The sequence below is a fragment of the Mytilus galloprovincialis genome, chromosome 8 (assembly GCF_965363235.1).
Source record: "Mytilus galloprovincialis chromosome 8, xbMytGall1.hap1.1, whole genome shotgun sequence".
Classification (NCBI taxonomy): domain Eukaryota; kingdom Metazoa; phylum Mollusca; class Bivalvia; order Mytilida; family Mytilidae; genus Mytilus; species Mytilus galloprovincialis.
In genome coordinates, this window is record NC_134845.1 from 92891778 (window position 1) to 92913966 (window position 22189).

Sequence of the window (22189 nt, forward strand, 5' to 3'; positions counted from 1 at the left end):
CCATGACCTCATTTTCACGGTTCATTGCTCAGTGTTAAGTTTTTGTGTTTTGGTTTGTTTTTCTTAATTTATAAGTAATAGGTCAACTATATTAGTTGTACGGAAGAATTGTTAGCTGTACATGTCTGTCTGTCTGGCATGGTTCATTGGTCAATGTTTAGTTTTCTTGGTAAATGTTAAATTTATGTGACAGTTGTAATAAAGCTATATATTCAGGACTATCAACATACTGTCAATGACTAGTAAAGAAGGTGATACATTTTAGCGTGTGCACTCTTGTGCTTTAAATTGGCAGAAATAAACACTTACTGAAAACTAGAGGTTAGTAGAACATATAATCCTTATACAAAAACAACATGAGTACAACACTTGTACACAAATAAGAAGATGTGGTACGAGTGTCAATGAGACAACTCTCCATCCAAGACAATGAAGTTAAAGTAGGCAGTATTATTTTACAATACGGCCTTCAACACAGAACCTTCAAGTTGGCACATTTTTGCGTCCTGATGAAAATTGGAAGTGCAATTATTATATATATACATGTAAATTAATATTTTGACAATACATGAAAGACACCGACTACAGAAATTTTCAAATGGGAAGACATGTCCAAGTAATCCCAGAGGCTCTACAGAGTATTTCAAATGTTTTCCGAAAAATTGAGATTTGTTTTGGCAGAAGGGGCAGCTCTGTTTGATGGTCTATATTCAGTGATTCAGAATTTTTGCTTGTCTTTTGCAATTATCATAGTTTCTCAACTCTCAAGTCAAACTGAAACTTTGTTTCTTTGGAACTTTACTCCAGGACAGCAACAAAAAAAAACCCAAAGATACATGTATATGTTCAGCTCACAGGACATTTTCTAAAAAAAATAATACTTCTTAGGGGCATAACTCTTTTATATACGTCAACCTTTTTTGAACTTGTCATAGATGTTGCTGATATTAACCTATTTTAACCTATTTATAGAATAGTTTTATAAAAAAAAAATTGCAAAAGTTGTACACGTGGGAGCGATAACAAAAGCCGGATAGACCGGCGAAGAAAGGACTAACAGACGCTCGGTATTTCTATTTCCCCTGCAACACGTTACTAAAAAATGCCCTTCATAGCGTATTTATAAAAAATTAAAAGAGCATCAAGCGAAAACAAGACTTTTTAATAGGTAGACTTTTGAGAAGGACCCTTGCTAAGAATGCAATAGAACTTAGCTAAAGAATCCAGAAACACTGTTAATCAAAAATATATACAATGATGTACATATATATCTAGTTTGAAGGCAAAAAGTCTTTAATTTACCACTTAAAACTAAAACCGTGTCAAGTCTTGATGCTTACTATGTATTAGTTAGTTGTGAGAATCTACGTGTTTGTTGAAGGTTTTACCCAAATGTTTGTTAAGCTTTCTTTTTTCATACGAAAAGGTGTGTATAATATTACATAAACCCATCAAGATATTGTAATTAATGTAAATTGATAGATTTCTATTTTTAGGTGTAAGTTTATTTACACAAGAATGATGTGTATTGTAATTAAATACCATGCCTTTAACATTGATCATAAAATTGTTATAACAAGTGAAACAAGTAAAAGTATGTAGATTACACCATTCCATGTTTATCCCCTTGTGGCAACCTGCAACCCGCAACCTGCAACCCACAACCTGCAACCCGCAACCTGCAACCTGCAACCTGCATTTTAGACAATTTCAGAGCTTCTGGGGCCCTTGAGCGGCCCCCAGACCCCCGCCCATAAGGGTGGCGTTTTGCGCCGTCCGCATTGGTTGGCGGATTTAACTTTTAGATGTGGGTAAGTAATTTTTTTATTGATCTTACCCGTGGTAAGTCAAGGTGCCAAAAAAATCCTAGAACACTGCGGCTAACAAATGAAATGAACGTTCTCTAAATCTTTTAGCATAATTTGAACAAAAAATAGCCTAGCCAGACGTCAAAATTATTTGGACTAAGACCACCACTACCACTGGCCAAGGACGTATAACTAACAATAATATACGTCTTTGCACTGCCACTGGCACTGGTGCTAGTTACTGGCAGCAGTGGTGGAACTAGCGCGTTTGTCGCCAGTTGTAACAAAATTTGTGTCGACATCCAGAATAAAATATCAAGTCGGACAATTAAATGTTGGATATTTCAAATTACCATTTTTCATATGTATAAATCCCTGTTAAATTAGTTTTTACTTTCGCGGCACAAATTTGTCTTCTGCAACGACCGGAAGTTAAATTATTTCTTGCGTATAAGACAATTCGTCCCATCTGATATTGCCCTCGAAAAATTCGCCCCATTTTTCTCGATTTCGCCACCAACAAAAAGAAGTCATATCCGGGTCTCACTAAATAGGGACAAGAAGCGTCTACACGCGACAAGAAGCGACAAAAAGCGTCAACGGAAGTGACGAGAGGACAAAAAGAAGCGACAAGAAGATAATAGACAACTTTCGAGTTCGATGCATTTCCGTCAAAAACTCTGGTGTTAGTGAACGTCATTTGTGCGTTTAGGGGCGTCATCACTTCCATTCCAATGTTGAGCGAGTGGTTGGAAAACTATAATTCTATATTGTACGAATTATTCGGCAAATTGAATTCTCAAAATTGACAATCAGCACTGTTGTCATTAGTGAATTGTATTTAAGTACCTAAAGAACAACCATTATTTCTAGTTTATCCTGCACAATGACGAACACTGAGACGCTTGATAAACGTTAAAAGTGAAGGGATACAGGCGACCCCCTCTATCTGGTAAATGACGTCATAAAGGCGCCCATAATTGACGAGTTTTTCCCGGTGACGGATGAACTCGAAAGTGGTCTATTAAGCGACAAGAAGTATGATTAAGTGACAAGATAACAATTTGTAAAAAACATAATACTATATTTATTCTAAATAAGTTAATTATTATTACTTACAGATGGTGGTATTCTGCTTTTCTGCTGTCATATTCTCTTGACTGTTCATCTTTCTTCATATTTGAATCCCTGTCGCTCTCTGCCGGGTGCTTTGATGTCTTCAGATGGTTCCAACCTTCACCAGATGTTTCGACCCTGTACCATTACATCCTCCGGTTGGCGGGTCAGTAGAGGTGGCCAAACCTCTACTCATAAGCACTCGGCTTCCAGCTCAGATCATCTCGGCGATGCCATAACCAGCAAGATGAACGCTCTGCTGCTTCCCCTAGCTGTCTTACTGCTGTCTTTCTTGCCTTTCCAACTATTCCCATTGCCTGTAGCATCCTCCATACTGACTGTGCAGGAAAACCTCTGCAACCTACTTCTACTGGGAACAGCCATGCTTTCCAACCTCTCTCTCTACATGTTGTCATCAGCTCTGTATACTTTTCCTTCTTCCGCTGGTATGCCTCTTCACATCTCTCTTCCCAAGGAACTGTCAGTTCTATTGCAACTATCATCTTTGAAGGCTGTGACCACACTACAATGTCTGGGCGTAGGGTTGTCTGTACGCATTCTGGAAACACAAGCTTCTTTCCAATGTCAGCTCTCATGTTCCAATCACTGCCCTTGTCCAAGATGAAGTGCTGTTGAGACTTTGTTGCATGTCCAGTATCTCCCTCTCTAACGAATCTGATCTGTTTTGCCTCTGTTTTTGATGGTCTCTTCTTTTTTCTCTCTATATCAAGGATTTCTGCTAGATGTTTTAGGACCTTGTCGTGTCGCCATCGATACCTTCCCTGTGTCAGAGCAACCTTGCAGCCTGAAAGTATATGTGCCATAGTACCTCGTTCACCACATAACTTGCAGCTTGGTTCTTCTATCAGCCCCACTGGTGTAAGTTTGAAGGGGAAGGAAGTGTATCGTACACAGACCTAAGCATGAATGAGATTCTGAATGGTTCCATCCTCCATAACTCTGCCCATGTGATCTTTCTTTCTGGCAAGTTCCACTTCATCCATGCACCTTGACGGCTTAGCTCCACTGCTTTTGCCCTTCTTTGTTCTTCTTCTACTGTTCTTATTTCTGACTGTACCATGCTACTCTTCTCTTTTGGTGTTGCCTTTGACCACTGTTGGAAATGTGTCATTCCTAAGCCTTGTCTACCAGTACAGGTGTTGCCAACTATGTCTTTGTGGTGAAGAATACTTTCTGCTTGATCGACTGCAGTTCTTGCTGACCATTTACGTCCAGTACGTGTCTGTATTCCTGCCTCACTGATCTTGCTATCCTTCGAGTCTCTGAGAGTCATAACAAGTCTGCTCTTTGATACCTTGTATTCCTCCAAAGTTGATGTTAAAGGTAGCTGTAGTTGTGATGAACTACTGTAAAGGCTTGCTTACTTGCTTAATCCTGTTGCCCCTTGGTGGAGCATAGGCCACTAACGATATTTCTCCACCTTGTTCTGTTCTTTGCTAGCCTCTCCAGATCGTGCCACTTGTATCCTTCTTTCTCCATCTCGGCTGCAACATTCCTTCTCCAGGTGTATCTTGGTCTGCCCCTGCTACGCTTTCCTTGTGGGTTCCACTGTAAGGCTTGCCTTGTAATGTTAGTTTTTTGCTTCCTCAGTGTGTGTCCTAATCATCGCCATTTTCTCTTTTTTAACTCTTCATCAACTGGGGATTGGTTGGTCTTTTCCCAAAGATCTTTGTTTGATATCTTCTCAGGCCATCTGATGTTAAGGATGCGCCTGAGGCAGTTGTTAATGAAGACTTGAAGTTTATGAAGCAGGTTTTTTGTTGTTTTCCAAGTCTCAGCTCCATATAAGAGAATGGTTTTTACGTTTGAATTGAACAAGCGTATTTTGGTCTTAAGTGTGATATTTCGTGCTTTCCAGATTGACCCCATCATGTTAAATGCAGTTCTGGCTTTGCCAATTCTGATCTTTACATCTTTATCTGAGCCGCCAAGATTATCCACTACGCTTCCAAGGTATGTAAAGGATTCCACTTCTTCTAATGCTTGGGTGTTAACCATCAGACTGGCTTGGGACTTTGTGTTTGACTTTAACACTTTGGTCTTGTTTTGATTGATGGAAAGGCCTGTTTCTGCTGCTCTCTTTTCAACCTGCTCTAGTTTGTCCTGCATTTGTTGGTGGTTGTGGGATAGCAATGCAATGTCATCGGCAAAGTCTAGGTCATCCAGCTGAGTGAACATGGTCCATTGGATGCCATTTCGTCTGCCATCTGTGGCTTGCTTCATGATCCAATCAACTGCCAGGAGGAATAGCATAGGTGAAAGGAGACAGCCTTGTCTTACCCCAGTTGTTATATCAAAGGCCTCTGTTAATTGACCTTCATGTATAACCTTACTCTGCATTCCTGTATAGGTGTTTCTGATGATGGTAATAAATTTTTCAGGAATGCCATAGTGTCTCATCAACTGCCACAACACATCTCTATCTAAGCTGTCAAAGGCTTTGGCAAAGTCGACAAAAACAGAATAGAGTGATGAATTGAACTCTTGTGATTGTTCGAGGATGATACGTAAGGTTGCTATTTGGTCTGCACATGATCGGTTTTGTCTAAATCCAGCTTGGTTGTCACGAAGCTTTTCATCTATTGCATTTTTGAGTCGGTCTAACATAACTCTATTTAAAACTTTCCCTGGAACTGATAGTAGCATTATTCCTCTATAGTTGTCACAAATGCTTAAATTGCCCTTCTTTGGAAGCTTTACCATGTGTCCTTCTTTCCATTCTAGCGGGACCTCTTCTTCTTCCCCGATCTTTCCAAATAGCTCATATAGCATTTGAGTTGATGTTTCAATGTCTGCTTTCAGTGCTTCTGCAGGTATGTTGTCAGGACCTGGAGCTTTGTTGTTCTTTAGCATTTTTATGGCTTTCTTTATTTCTCCTGTTGATGGTCTTTTACAGTCTACTGCCAAAAGCTCTTCCGAGGGTGGGATGTCAGCTTTTCTTACAGGTGGGTCCTGGTTTAGCACATCCTTGAAATGCTCAACCCATCTTTTCATTTGCTCTTCATGTGTGTTGAGTGTTTTCCCTTCTTTGCTTTTGACTGGTCTACTTCCTTTCTGGTATTTCCCTGTTAGCAGTTTAATGTTGTCATACAGAGCTTTGATGTTGTTTGCTCTGGCTGCTTCTTCTGCTTCTGCTGTCAGTTTGTCTACAAATGCCCTCTTATCTCTCCTTGCACTGTTCCTGACATCCTTGTTAGCTATAGTATACTCTCTTGAGGCTGATTGCTTTGTTGATCTTGTTTTGCTGTTGTTCAGGATATTTTTTATATTTTTCCTTTTTTCTACTTTTACAAGTGTTTCTGGCGTTATCCATTCCTGATGTTTCCTATTTTTTAAACCAACTGATGTTTCGCAAGCTGTCGTGAAAGCATTTTTAATCTCTTGCCAGTGATCTTCTATTGAAATTATTTCCTCTGCTGCATTCTGAAATATTGAGAAGCGATTTTTTAGCTCTATCTGGAATTCTGATTTTTTTGTTTTGTTTTCCAACATTGATACGTTAAATCGTTTTCCTGTTGATTCAATATTTTGATGTTTCTTCAGCTTCAATTTGACATTAGCTACAATAAGGTGGTGGTCAGTGGCAGCGTCAGCTCCTCTTTTAACTCGGACATCTTGTAAACTTCTCCTAAACTTCTTGGAGATGCAGACATGATCTATTTGGTTTTCAGTGTTCATGTCTGGAGATACCCATGTTGCTAGATGACATTTTTTGTGTGGGAAAACTGTTCCACCGATGACCAGATTGTGATTTGCACAGTGGTTGGCAAAGAGCTCTCCATTCTCATTCATTTCTCCTAGCCCATGTCTTCCCATCACTTGTTCATAACCGGTGTTGTCGCTTCCTACCTTAGCATTTAGGTCTCCCATTAAGATTGTGATGTCTTTGGAGCTACATTTCCTGGTGGTTTCTTCCAGCAATTGATAGAATTCTTCCTTGATATTGTCCTCTGCACCATTTGTAGGGGCATAGCATTGGATGATGTTTAATGATATCCTTTTATTTGTGGTCTTGAATTTTGCCATGATGATTCTTGCACTTATTGGCTCCCATCCAATTAACGTTTTCTGAGCTTCTTTTGACAGCATAATGGCAACTCCTTCAGAATGTTGAGCGTTCTCCTCCATATGTCCAGAGTATATAATCATTTCTCCTGATGTTAGTTTTGATTGTCCTGCATCATTCCATCTTGCTTCCGCTATTCCTAGTATGCCTATTTCATATGCCTTCATTTCATTGGCGATGGTTTGCGCTTTTCCTGGAATGTACATAGATCTCACATTCCATGTTCCTATCTTTGTTGCGGATTTAGAGTTCAGAAGTCTCAGTTGTGTAGCTTCCTTTCGGTTTTGGCCATTCAACGTCATTCTCCTTCTATGTAAAGGTCTTCTTTCTCTTTCATCCAAGGTTTGTAAATTTTCGTTTCGTGTTTCTGTAATCCGATTTAACCTCTAAGCGGGGGATTAGCCTACCTAAAGGTTCCAGGTGGTTTTGTAAAGGCATCTGGAATGTAGCCTTCCCCATACGGGTTTCTGGCCGGTGGGGCATTTTTTGCCCTCATACGCCCTTTGCCTTTGTCGCTTGGCAGCAATCTTCCGCCGGGGCAGTGATCTCCCCACTATTTGTCCAATAGCTGGAGTGGTTGTCTTGAAAGGACTAACGGTTACCACCAACCGGGATTTGAAATCAGAGTTTTCCTTCTCCTAGACAGGCTGCCTTCCTAGGCTCACGAGACCCATCTTCCCGTCGCCCTTGTAGTTATGCCTGAGGCCTTTCGGTGCTCAGTATCCATCTGTTCCCACGGGGAGGTACTACATAGGACTTGATGTGGAGAGGCTATGTACTGGCAGGGTGAGACTGACAAACTGCTCACCTTTTCACATTTCTGTTAGCCAGCGGCGCTGAAAGCGAGAGGTGACAAGCACACAGACACAAAACACAGCACACTAGACGCATCACACAACATTTAACATTTTACTGTAAAGGCCTATGGCTGTAAAGCTTGGTGGTACTCCTAGCCATCTTCTTAGGTGGCTGTTTATCTTTCTTTCTATAGATTCGACTGTTGTTGCTGTCATTTCATAGATCATGAGAAGCCATGTCAGTCTCGGTAACAGCCCATGTTGGTATATCCAAGCCTTAAACTTCCCAGGCAATCCACTCTTATCTACCTTCTTCAGCCATTCTACAACCTGACTTTGTACTGTCTTCACACTGGTATTGTCTTTAAGGGTATCACCAAACCATTTTCCAAGGCACTTTATAGGGTTGTCTACTATTGTTGGTATTTCGTCCCCTTGGATCTTAAGCTGGAACTTTGTTGTTATCTTCCCCTTTTTCAGTATCATTGATCTTGATTTCCTTGGTTTAAATTTCATCCTTGCCCAAGTGACTACTTCTTCCAGTGCTGTCAGTATCCATCTTGCTTGAATATGGGATGATGTTGTTACTGTAAGGTCATCCATGAACCCTCTTGTTGCTGGTAGAAAAATCCCTGAATCTGTCTTTGGACCTTTTGTTTCTCTTTCTGCTGCCTTCATGATGATATTCATACCCATAATGAATAGTATTGGTGAGATGGTACAACCAGTTACTATTCCTTTCTCTAATTTCTGCTATGCTGTGGTCTTGTTATCTACAGTAAATCGCAGCAGTATTCCATCAAAATACGTTAAGACTATTTTCTTGATGTGTTCTGGAATGTGGTAGTGATCCATTGCCATCTCTATCAATTTGTGTGGTACTGATCCATACGCATTTGCCAGATCTAACCAGACTACTGCCAAGTTCTTCTTTCCTGTCTTTGCCTCATGTATGAGTTGGCTAAGGACACTTGTATGTTCTACACATCATGAAAACCCTGCAATACCTCCTTTCTGCATAGATGTATCAATGTAGCTGTTCTCTACCATATACTTTGTCATCTTGTTTGCCAATACAGAGAAGTAGATTTTTCCCTCGACGCTCAACAATGAAATTGTCCTAAACTGTGAGATATCTTTTGAATTCTTTTCTTTTGGTACAAAGCATCCTTCTGCTTTCTGCCAGCTCTCAGGAATGGTTCCCTTTTTCCATAGTATTCGGAATAGCTGCCACAGTTTTCTAAGTATCTTTGGGCATTTCTTGTAGACTTTGTATGGTACACCACTGTACCCAGGTGCTGATCCTGTTCTTGCCTTTTTTACCACCTCACAAACTTCCTTCCATGTTGGTTCCTTTGTTTCAAATTCTATCGTTGGTTGTTTTTCTTCTTCAACTCTTGGGCAATATCACAAAGGTGTCTCTCTTTCTTTGTCTGAGTGTGTTTCATGCAGATACTTCTCAACTTCTTCCTTACTACAATGCAGATGCCCTGTTCTTTCTCCACCCAACAGTGTTTTCGTGTAGTTGTATGGATTCTTAATAAAGTTTGCTCTATTTTTCGCTTTCTTCTTATTGCTATTCTTGAGTTGTTCTGCCCTTCTAGTTCTTCTCAATTCCTCTCTGACATTGTCTGTAATGCAAGCTATTCCCAACTTCTCTATCTCATTGCTTTTCTTGAACCTTCTGTTAAGGTCTTTGAGCTCCTTCCTTACTGTTTAATCATCTGTTCTCTCCTGTTTGGCGTCTGCTTGATGTTACTCCTTTCCTTTCTCTCCTCAACACCAAATCTCTCCTTCCCGATGTTATATACTAGTGTAGTCAGTGTTTCTATTCTCCTCTCAACACATCCTTGGAGTGATGTTTCTAGAATTACCCCTAAATCATCGTTCAGATTCCTCCATTGGGCTTCGCTGTTCATCTTTGGCCATGCTATCCGTTCTTTCTGATGTGATGTCTCTTGCCTTTGCTGTGCAATAGGCTCCTCATCATTCAAGCTTTGACTGCTGTCGTGGAATGTGACTGATGCTGAGAGATTCCTTGCGCTATGGTTTGTGTCCTGGCTAGGATTCTCCTGCGTCTCACCAGATAAATCTGTGCGCTGCTCTGTAACAATTCCTCGACTGCATCCAGACCTTGACTGGTGGATCTTTAAGCCTCTTTGGTTCTTGCAGATCTTTCCACAATGGCATTTAGCTTCTGCCTTCTCTCCTGTCAAAGTTGTTTGCACCATCTGTGTCGTTGTCCGTTTTCGTTTCCTAGTCGTTGCCGTTTGATCTGTTTGGTTGAGCCTCTCATCCTCCCCCCTCTTGGGAGACTCTGGGGGTATACTTCTTTATTCTGTGTAGTAGCTGTCTTTGGTGTTCCCTCACGGAAACCACACTAAGGGTAGCTGACCCCAAGTGCCCATACCAGTCTGTTCCCGGTTGTCAGCTGTCTCTCCAGCGTCACTGGTCTTCCCCAGTCTCCATTCAGCCTTTCCTGACGGTCACTGGTTTCCCAGAAGAAATGATTATTACTTACAGATGGTGGTATTCTGCTTTTCTGCTGTCATATTCTCTTGACTGCTCATCTTTCTTCATATTTGAATCCCTGTCGCTTTCTGTCGGGTGCTTTGATGTCTTCAGATGGTTCCAACCTTCACCAGATGTTTCGACCCTGTACCATTACATCCTCCGGTTGGCGGGTCAGTAGAGGTGGCCAAACATTTACTTAATTTACGTTTTTTTGATTGAGTTAAGCCTGCCAATTGATATTTTATCGTGTGTTTTTCTATGTTGTGATGTTATGCTATTCACGGTTTCAGAAAAAGGGAGAAAGTTTGGTACCATTAAAACGTTTAATCCCGCTGCACATGTTTGCACCTGTCCTAAGTAAGGAATCTGATGTACAGTAGTTGTCGTTTGTTTATGTAATTTATACGTGTTTCTCGTTTCACGGGTTTTTTTTTATATAGATTAGAACGTTGGTTTTCCCGTTTGAATGGTTTTACACTAGTAATTTTGGGGCCCTTTATAGCTTGTTGTTCGGTGTGAGCCAAGGCTCCGTGTTGAAGGCCGTACATTGACCTATAATGGTTTACTTTTATTAATTGTTATTTGGATGGAGAGTTGTCTCATTAGCACTCACACCACATCTTCCTATATCTAAGACATGCATATCCATACTAAGAAACACTCTAATAAAATTGAAAATGGAAACGTGGAATGTGTCAAAGAGACAACAACCCGACCATAGAAAAGATAACAGCAGAAGGTTTCCAACAAGTCTTCAATGTAGCTAGAAATTCCCGCACCCGGAGGCGTCCTTCAGCTGGCCCCTTAACAAATATATACTAGTTAAGTGATAATGAACGCCATACTAAACTCCAGATTATACACAAGAAACTAAAATAAAAATAATACAAGACTAACAAAGGCCAGAGGCTCCTGACTTAATTGAAACAGGCGCAAACATGCGGCGGGGTTAAACATGTTTATGAGATCTCAACCCTCTCCCTATACTTCTAGCCAATGTAGAAAAGTAAACGCATAACAATACGCACATTAAAATTCAGTTCAAGAGAAGTCCGGGTCTGATGTCAGAAGATGTAACCAAAGAAAATAAACAAAATGACAATAATACATAAATAACAACAGACTACTAGCAGTTAACTGACATGCCAGCTCCAGACTTCTATTTAAATGATTGAAAGATTATGATTTCATCATATGAATATCAGGCACCATCTTTCCCGTTAGGGGTTTAGTATCATACCATCACAACATATATATGAGAAGAACATAACCCGTGTCATGCCAACAACTGGTTTTTGAATAAAGATGCAAAGACCCTATATGAGTGAATCAATATCAACGCCAAAATATGCAATCTTTAATGACCTGACAACAGTTTCGTAACTATATATCCCTTCTTAATAAGTCTATTTAAAGGTTTTGTTAGTTTCTGAGGTGAATACTGACATTTTTGTGCTTTATAAAGAATATATAAGATTGGATAGTAAAATTGGGTATTTTCTCTAAGTCGTTTAAATCACTCGATACTAGGCAGGACATGCACAGAAGTGATAGATATGTTTTATAGATATAAAAAATTGAATATTTCAATCACAAAAAAAATAAAAAATAATAATTTCTGTATCATATATTTTTGTATGGTGCCTCAACAAGTAATACAGGGAGCTGGATCCACCGTGGTATTGTATACGGAAAGGCAATATTAATGTCTGTAGGAGTCCTAAGATAATGTTTGTGTCTATATATGTGTGAGAGAATGTTTTTTCTTCTTGTTCTTGAGTCTGCTTTAATGAGTATGGCTGATGGAATTGCAACAAGATGGTTTGCTATCTTTTAAATCATTATACCAATCTTTGTATACATTTAAAAGTGTTACCTGATATTTCTTATATTTTCAATGCTTATAATATTTCTGATAGAAATCTACAAGAGTTCATAAATTAGGCCGTTAGTTTTCTCGTTTGAATTGTTTTACATAGTCATTTCCGGGCCTTTTATAGCTGACTATGTGGTATGGGCTTTAGTCATTGTTGAAGGCTGTACGGTGACCTATAGTTGACACTTGTTAACTTCTGTGTTATTTTGGTCTCTTATGGAGAGTTGTCTTATTGACAAGCATACCACATCTTATTTTTTTATATATTTATTACAAATTTATATTTAAAAAAATGATATGCGTCAGTTCGTATTAAAAAAAACAATAACAACAAAAAAAACCCCAAAAAACATGAATAGTATCAGTTTTTCTCTCCGATTCGAATAAAAACATACGTTTAATAATAACCAACTAATGAAAACAGGATCCCCCATATTAATAAATTAAAACAACAAAGCATACATAAACCCTAACCGATCGATATGTATTAGATACTATACAAAGGTAAAAAAAAAACAAACATGCCTTTTTTATTTAAATGTAAACGTTGGTACCAGCTTTGTTTACTCCTTAGATTTGATTGTTATTGTCTTTCTAACATACGTTTGCAAATCTTACATAATCTATGACAATATTTATCAAAGGTACCAGGATTATGGTTCAATACGCCAGCCACGCGTTTTGTCTACATAAGATTCATCAGTGATGCTCAGATCAAAATAGATATAAAGCCAAACAAGTTGAAGAGCTTTTAGCACCCAAAATTTCAAAAAGAAACTATGCACTCGCTAAAAATGCGTTTACAGTTTGTCGTTCATAGTTCATAGTTCATAGAAGTACAAACGCTACATTTGTTTCTTACTTCAACTTTGAATTTTAGTAAAATTATAAGAAAACATTGGAACAATCTGCAAAAAGACAAACACTGTAGTGAAATCTTCGCCCTATAGGGACTATCATATCGTATTTACGTGAAACAATTATGAACACATATAAAATAAAAAATAACTTGTATATTCTTTAGTTTTCTATGTTGTGTCATGTGTACTATTTTTTGTCTGTTTGTCTTTTTCGTTTTTAGCCATGGCGTTGTAAGTTTTTTTTTCAATTTATGAGCTTGACTGTCCCTCTGAATATTTTGTCCCTCTTTGCTAAATCAAAGCAACAGTTGGTAGACTTTTGAAAATGACCATTCTTTAACAGTATAAGCAAAAAAATACAAAACACTGTTATAATAATAATCTTAATTATAGGCAGCAAACTTTATATACATGAAATAGAAATAACGGTGTAAAGTCTTGAGACTTACTACTAGTACTATGTTGGTTGAAGGAACCGCATTTAAACATATCCTTGTAATAAGGGACGACATCAAAAGATCAATGTAAGATAAAAAAAAAAAACTTAATTCAAAAAGTTTGGGGGTGGGGGGGTGGGGGGTTGAACTGCTGCAAGATTTGGTTATCCGGCATTGATTTTTACATATATCCATATGGGTCAATAAATTTTTCCCAAATTAAGTTAATAAGGGGTTAGGGGGGTCAGTGAAAAAACTATTTGAATTAAGTTTTTTATCCTTCATTGAACTTTTGATGTCGTCCCTAAGTCTGTTTACAAACGTTCAAAAAAAAAACTGATTAAACGATGCATTTGTTTGTACTTTTGTAGCGGTTAGCAAACGAAAGCAAACGCCACAAAACGTTTACAAAATGTAGGTTAAAAAGAAATTCACTCTTAACAAAAAAAAATTACCAACACGTCATGCAGTATACTAACACAAGTAATTTTAAAGCAGGTTCGGTTAGGATTTGAATTTGTCAGTTCTATGTTTGCTCTCGAAGTAATTTTATTAAGTTCAACCAGAATGGTCCCTCTTCATATTGTTTTGTTGGAAAGTTAAAAACTGGTGATGAATTTACAAAGGCACGCAAACTTGACGACATACTTTCTTCAGAAACATCCTCCACCATTATAATTATTAACGCATCAGATTCCCTGTTCAAAATTTTTTCCTGTGCTATTCTTGTTTCAAAGAGGCACCAGCTGTTTTTCACCATATCACGTGATATAATGAGAATTATTCTCCTGCTAGCAGACATGTTTTCAACAATATTGTCTACTAATGCATTACCAACTTCAAAATCTCGATCTTTAATACATAGAGGAATTCCAGACTCCTTTTCAATATTTTCTAATAGCTTGTGTCGGATCCAGTGTATATCTTTTTCACAGTAAATTACGTATGCTTCGAAATCAAAATTCGCCGTCTCATTTGTAATTAGAGAAAATCCTTTCTTTTTAACACGATAGAGATATACCCAATACCGTATATGCCATCGTAAACGGAAGATTAAACTTGAAACAATCACAAAAACAATACCTGATAAGGACAGTGATGTGACTACTGCAAAAAATGGTTCATTATTTTGACAATTAAAAAATGTTGGCATAGCATTTTCAAGTAACTCACCGTCTTTTCCTGGTGGTGTTTTACAATGGTACGATTCCGGATAGCCTTGAAAAATACGTTTTTCATTTTTAATCCAATTGTGAAACCATATATTAGAACATGTACATGAAAAGGGATTATTTCCTAATGATAACTTTGATAAACGTTTTAGTACGTTAATTGGGAACAGTTTTTCGTTTATATCTGAAATAACATTTCCAGTTAGGTCCAGCGTTAGTATATTTGACTGATTTCCAAACACTTTATATCCATTCCATCTTGAGATTCTGTTGTTTGCCATAAAAACAGAGATCAAATTAGGCAACTTAAAAAAAAGATTCTCAGGTAATGTTCGTAGTTTACAATTGTCCATTTGGAGATCTCTTAGCAATTTTAACGGTGATAACATATCCTGTAATACATCTATATAGTAGAAAGTATTGCCACTTAAATCTAGATACTCAATGTTAGGACTGTATTTAAAAATTTCGCTCTGATTAAAATGGTAAAATACGTCATCTTTGAACCGAAAACTATTGTTTCTAAAGATAAGATGTCTTAAAGAAATGCTTTGAAATGCTCTATCCTCTATTCTGTTAAATCGAAATCCCAAATCGTTCATGGAGAGAACTCTAAGCGATGGAAGTTGAATAAGCGTATAATTCAAAATTCTTAGAATTGGGTTCCCATCTATTCGAAGATATTCAAGTTTTTCCAAACACCGAAAGAGGTTACTTATATCATATATGACATTAGCCCTTATATTTAGATATACTAGTCTTGGATAATAACAAGTTGTTCTGCTCCCAAAGAAATCTCTTGTCAAACGTAATTGATTAAAATACAAATTCAGCTTCTCTAGCCGTTTAAAAAACCCTGGTTGAATAGATGAGAGGATTCCATATGCAATACGTATTTCTACAATATGCGGCAAATTTTCGCTAAGAAATGTCAAGTTCAAATTTATGAAGTTATTTTCACGTAAGACAAACTTTGAAATATTAAAGCGTGATAATGCAGTGTACAGTTCAGTTGGTTCTGTATTCCATTTCATTCTATCTAGTTTGATCTGATTAAAATCTGAAGAATTAATTTGATCTACTACGTCTGCTACTATTGACGGTGACAGTTTGGGATTTCGACTGAGATTCAATATTCTGAGGAAAGAAAAACTACTGAAGGCATTTGGTGTAATATTTTTAATCTCGTTGGAGTCTAGATCTAGATGCACAAGTTTCAGTTCTTTCAAATTGCTAAAAGTGGAAGCGTTGATACTTTCCAATCGATTTCTAGAAAAGTCGAGTATGGTAATGTAGCTCGGTAACACTGGAATGAACTTCAACATAGCTCCTCGACAGGACGCATATCCTCCCATTGTCTTTGAACATGTACAAGATTTTGTGGATGGACACAATTTTGCTGGTTGTACAAGACTTCCATATACTGAGATCATAAGTAGTACACAGATTACTAGTTCAGAACAATTCAGCATGGTAAAGGAGAATAGTCGACACCTGAAAAACATTAAATTGTAGTTTTTATCTAAAAATTACTTTTGTATTAGCCTTTTATACATGTTATATATATAACATCTTCACACGCTTTAACACATGTCTTATGTCTATCTCTAGATTCGCCTTCCGTGACAAGGTAACACTACGACTATTGAAGTTATATTTTTATATAGCAGATGTGGTCGAGTGGTTTAGAGCGCTGGACATAAGGTTAAGCGATTGGTGCTGTAGTGTTTCAAAGGTGTGAGTTCGAATCCCGCAGAGGGACGGACAAAAAATTTGTCAGCAGAAAAATCTAATTCTAACATTGTTATTTTCAGACGTACTAGAACACACCCGCGAAATCGCGGGCATTCCGAAAGTATGTATAAAGTGACGAATTTTGTAAAAGATTTAAAATGACTTGTGAATTTCAGGAAAAGTATCAAAAGTCATAGGTACTTCGGGACAGGAAAATGTATTTTTTTGATTCCTCCTCCTTTATTTTCAAAATTCCTATTTTTTTTTGTTTTTTATTAATTTCATTATGAATATACATTTAGTATATTATAAACACTGCAGGAGCCTGCAATTCAGTGGTTGTCGTTTGTAAATGTGTTGCATATTTGTTTTTCGTTCATTTTTTGTTCACAAATAAGGCCGTTAGTTTTCTCGTTTGAATTGTTTTACATTGTCATTTCGGGGCCTTTTATAGCTGACAATGCGGTATGGGCTTTGCTCATTGTTTAAGGTCGTACGGTGACCTATAGTTGTTAATTTCTGTGTCATTTTGGTCTCTTGTGGAGAGCTGTCTCATTGGAAATCATACCACATCTTCTTTTTTTTGTGATCAATGAATTTTTGTAAAAGATGAAATGTTGGCTGACAGGAATATGTGGTTTCCAATATGTTGGTGAATCTATGCAGCCATTTCACAAACGCCTCAATGGCCACAGGAGTGACCTCACAAAAAAACCGTATATTCCTGTCAGCCAACATTTCAGGTTACCAGATCACAATCTGAAAGATTTTGATCACATGAAGATCCTTGTGATCGAACAGGATTGTACATGGCAACATAGGCAAAGAGAAAATCGGGAGAGGTTTTGGATAAAAACACTGGGTGTCCTCCATCCAGATGGAATCAATAGAAAGAAATAATTAAATTTACAGTCTAGTGTTTATATTATCATATTCAGGATTTTGGATTAAAATCAATCGACCAAAACTTACCTGTATTATTAGTGATCTATGTTTACACCTTATACATTATATCTCATTATTGTTAAAACTTTTGTCACCGAAGAAGGCCATTTGTTGAGCCGAAATGTTTGCAATTATTGTATAATTTATATCATCTGTTCAGTTTTTCCATCTTTGTGCAATGATATTCAACACTTTTTAGTGTTTTGTTTTCCATCTATTTATCGGTATTGTTACACAATCTTTCAGACTCATATATATATATATATATATATATAAACAAGTCTAAATTTAAAACTACGAGTGCGTTGGATAAAAACCGCAATTTTTATACGTGTGCATGTAAAACAAATTTCGTTGTAGAAGGGTCTAAATACAGCACAAACAACATTTTCCAAAAGACCAAAAAAGTGAAAAAATATTTTTATCAAAACGCATTTGACTAACAGGTCGAACAACTGATGTTCTTAAACCCTGCTGACTGCCATAGGCGATTGCCAAATAAATTGATCACAAGATGTATATACAACTCGTCTAAACATCAACCCAACAGTGTAAGATCTGTAAATTTGCTTTTGCATTTTTTTTTCCTCACCGGGATTTGAACCCATGCTACTGTGATATCGTGACACCAAATCGCCTGCACTGTTGCCGTACCGCTAGACCACACGACCACCTGGGCTTCATAAAAATTAAGCTTTCGGTGGCCGGGTGTTACCTTTCCACGTCAGTTTTAATCTAGCGTCGTACTACAGTACATGATATATAAGGCATGGAGATGTTATTTTCACAGATCAGCTAAATTATCTATAGTAAAGGATCCTACAAATTAATGTAAGATACAGTCACAGAAAATAATTATATTTATAAGTACGTCTGAGCCAGTGACAACTCTACAACAAATGCAAAAAAAATTGCTTTCTACAGATCTAACATTGTTGGGTTGATGTTTAGACGAGTTGTATATACATAATGTACACAGCCATGTATCACCATTACTACTGGTGATCCGATGGACGAATCTGTCTTAGAGTTGTCACTGGCTCAGACGTACTTATATATGTATATATATATATATATATATATATATATATTTATTAAATAAAATAAGTATAAAGTTAACAGTTCCATTCTATTGATTTCATCCTTCAATTGGGACTCTTCAGGATAACTGATTTAGTGTCGCTATAGGCGACGTCGTTAATGAGGTTTGTGAGGTTCCAGCATTGTTCGTTATCAAAAATTCTATGGATTTAATTTCGATCGGAACGTTGTTATAAAATAACGTTCCATCTCTTTTCCATTTGCTTCATCTCGTCTACATTTAAAAATAGGCATTATTTGAAAATGTTGTTTACCACAAGTGTCAAATTGGGCACTAATTGGCGACTTTCTGTTTTGTGGGTGTTTTATTTGTTCTTTGTGAACTCGAACCCGTTCACAAAGGCTATTGCCGGTCTATCCAATATAATTTTCGTGACAACCAGGACATGTGACGCATTAAATAAGATTTGTTGTCTTACAAGTCATATTGGCGTTCACATGATTTCATTTTACCCGTTTCCAAACGTTGTAGACGGGATGAAGCAATGCAAATACCACAACGTCCGCATTTTTTTTTTTACAGAAGGACTTGTTCCATCTTTGCTTAATTTCGCGCTGGTGAGTATTTCTTTAAGGATTTTGACTGTCTTTTACTCTTAATAATTTTCTGTGTAAAAAGGGCTCTTTTCATTCTTTGGTCTTTCATTAAAAATGGTACATTTTGATAAATTATGGTATACGCCTCTGTATTTCTTGGGTTGTACGATGAGACGTATGGTAAAACTTGATTCGTATTAATTACCGTGTTTATATATACATATATATATATATATATCATTTCAAAAAGAAAAAAAAAATAACGATACTTTTAACTTTGAACTGCAGATACATTCAAAGTGAACATCGTGTTCAGTAAAACTAATATGTTATTGTACAAAGAGTTTTTAACTTTTGTTTAAATGAATATACCACTAGTGACGCTTAACTGAAGTCGGCTTTATATTTGTTTTATAGTCGTAAATTTTTGCCCTTGATCGCATGTTTGGAAGAGTTTTCTACATGCATGTACAATTAGGAGATAACTGTATTGTATCTAACGCGTCGCCAGTAAACTTAATTTGCGACCATCAAATCCCCAATTGATGCCGTCGGAGCTTTAAATACAATATTGTTATCTCCATTCTAATGAAACTGACAGAAAACAACGTTAAATCTGTCATATGCCGTCTGCGCTTGCGCGTACGTCCCATAGCATCAATTGTCAATTGATGCCATGTAAGAAAGTGACGTTATCCAATCAAAATGAACGTTACAAACGTTGTTGCATTAGAATTCTGGTTACAAGCAGAATATCATATCCTATTTTTTCTTCAATGTATTTTTTCTTCAATGTAGTTTTTAGAGCAAGTATACTTAGTATTGATATACAAAGACAATAGTATTTGAAGATTTGCTCGCTGGAACAACACCATACTTGTCGCGAATAGATGATAGAAATTTCACTCTTTGTCTCTGACAACGGACTTTGGTCGATCATTCACACATTTTTTTCAACTTAAAAATTCGACGTTTTGTCAGATAACTGATAGAGTAATTAACAAACTGAATACATATTTTCTTAAAGTTAACATAATAATAAAAAAAAATGTATCAGAAAATCCCTCAGAGTGTCACGCAATTGAATATATGTTGACACTTATCAGCATGTAGTGGATAGATAAAAATGATGAATAAAAAACGTTGCAAAATGGATTATTAGCTATATAAATTTAACACGATAAGCATGAACGCACATCGGGTTCACGTTGCGTGATAATGGATGAACGCGTGATCAGGGCAAGATATTCGATCAGGGATGTATGCACAAAGAGTGCATATAGTATGTAGAATATGTGGAATGATGAACAATGAATGCACGTACAAACGATAAACGGACGATGAATGCAATATATAAATGCCAAACTATTAGGAAAAATGGTTCATTCTTAGATTTTTAATGGGTATGGATATGCCACACACTGCGTAAAAAACAAGCAACATTACAAGGCAGGCACCACAAGGAAAAAGAAACAGAGGTCGACCAAAAAACATGTGGCGTAGGGACACAGAATCTGAAATAAAGCTGCAAGGACACAACTGGAACAAATTAGGAAAGCTGGCACTAAATCGAGTTAGATGGAGGGAGTTCGTCAATGGCCTATGCTCCTGGAGGAGCCAAGTGTCCAAGTAAGTAAGTCAGTAAGTTAGATTTTTAAATGCGATATTTACCAAAGTAAACTTTCTAAATGTTCAAACGAAAGCAGTAAAAACCAAGTGAATTTACAATATTATCAGAAATAGAATTTAATTTAGTTAAAAACTTTACAGTTTGAAACATTGAATAGCTTTTATGATACATACAATCTTCGTGGAATTGATAGTTAAGGCACTAAATGCAAACCTACATATTATTGTATGTGCTACACCTATACTGGTCAGACAGTTTAAGGATTAATAAAATGTGCTTGAAACTGACAATACTTTTGTTTTAGTCGTAGATAATATAAATCAGTATCGAAAGTTGACGTCATACTACAGTGATAACAATATATTATGGATTGAGAATAAGAGATTATAAAAAAATGATCACGCAAAATGTAGGAAAGAAATCATGGTTAAGATCTTACAGTGACCTATTGTTGTTAATTTCTGTGTTATTTGGTTTCTTGTGGTAAGTTGTCTCAGTGGAAATCATACCATATATTCTTATTCTTATATTAATTGACTCCGCTTGAATACTGTGAATAAAAATAGTAAAACAAATCAGTGTCTACTTACAAACATTTTCCTCTTGTAGCTTTCCATTTCTAAGTAGCAACATTCCAGCAGCACCTGCATACGGGGTATATATCTCTCAATTGATACGATATTCCCGTGCTTGCATTTCCTATCATGATTTTCTTGATAGAGGGTTACTGCTCACAAGGAAGCTATTAAATCAAGAGTTCCAAATGGTGAAGTTGAAATCATCCCTTCGTAAATTTTACGGACGCCATCACGAGTTGGTTGACCGTTATGGAATAACCATTTCACAAATGATATCGGATATTTTCCTCACGTCGTAACTACAATCCCCTTCCCTTTCATGAATTTGACCTACCGAATTAGACTATTTACCGGATTTGTAATCACATAAGCAACACGACGGGTGCCGCATGTGGAGCAGGATCTGCTTACCCTTCCGGAGCACCTGAGATCACCCCTAGTTTTTGGTGGGGTTCGTGTTGTTTATTCTTTAGTTTTCTATGTTGTGTCATGTGTACTATTGTTTTTCTGTTTGTCTTTTTCATTTTTAGCCATGGCGTTGTCAGTTTGTTTTAGATTTATGAGTTTGACTGTCCCTTTGGTATCTTTCGTCCCTCTTTTACAGATTATACAAAACTGAATGAGTAAAATTCAATCCTTTATTACATGTATAATGTTTATTTTTGATTGACGGAAATAACTTTCGGAAATTTTAATAACATCCCTTCAAATAACCTTTATAATCGAACCTTATACAAATCTTACTTCTTGTTCAATTCAATACATGATTGATAAATAGAATTAAGCCGATATTTTTTAGGTTTATATAATTTCTTTTTTTTTTTACACATATTCACTTCAATTCACATGTAAATATAAAACCTTATCGTACTTCTTGTTAATTGCCACACACAATTTTAAAACAAAAAATAATCGCGTTATGGACTTTTTTGTTAATCTTATTAACTCTTGATCGTTTGGTATCCAGTTCAAAACGCAATGTTGACCGCTGTATTCC

The 22189-nt window shown here is 36.9% G+C and overlaps 1 protein-coding gene across 1 annotated transcript in view; it reads right to left on the bottom strand.

The window, feature by feature from the left end:
- The window catches only part of LOC143042845 (uncharacterized), a 48080-nt gene extending 45834 nt beyond the window's left edge, over positions 1–2246 (bottom strand). The window contains exon 1 of the mRNA XM_076215321.1: positions 2162–2246. The gene's annotated coding sequence lies outside the window, so the exon portion shown is untranslated. The remainder of the gene's footprint in view (positions 1–2161) is intronic.
- Between the last annotated feature and the right edge of the window lie 19943 nt (positions 2247–22189).